A 232-nucleotide genomic window follows, 5' to 3' on the forward strand; every position below is an offset into this window, starting at 1 on the left:
TGGGACGGAGCCCGTGACCTCGGAGCCTCAGCAGTAGTTAGAAGGCAGACTGGGACGGAGCCAGTGACTTGTTGACTTTGTTTTGCTTGATGCTTAGGGTAGCCGGAGTTATTCACTCTCTGTTCCGTTTTGGCTAGCTCTGTTTGAAGAACTGGCCATATCCCCACGGGCCACATCAGTAGAGCAAGCTGTCCCTCCCTGAGGGAAGAAGCCTCGTTGTTTGTGGTGTGAA

At 53.4% G+C, this 232-nt stretch overlaps 1 long non-coding RNA gene across 1 annotated transcript in view; it reads right to left on the reverse strand.

The window, feature by feature from the left end:
* Positions 1-220, reverse strand: part of LOC116075014 — a 675-nt gene extending 455 nt beyond the window's left edge. The window contains exon 1 of the long non-coding RNA XR_004112382.1: positions 19-220. This is a non-coding gene — a long non-coding RNA (uncharacterized LOC116075014). The remainder of the gene's footprint in view (positions 1-18) is intronic.
* Between the last annotated feature and the right edge of the window lie 12 nt (positions 221-232).

The sequence above is a fragment of the Mastomys coucha genome, unplaced genomic scaffold (genome assembly GCF_008632895.1).
Source record: "Mastomys coucha isolate ucsf_1 unplaced genomic scaffold, UCSF_Mcou_1 pScaffold3, whole genome shotgun sequence".
Lineage (NCBI taxonomy): Eukaryota > Metazoa > Chordata > Mammalia > Rodentia > Muridae > Mastomys > Mastomys coucha.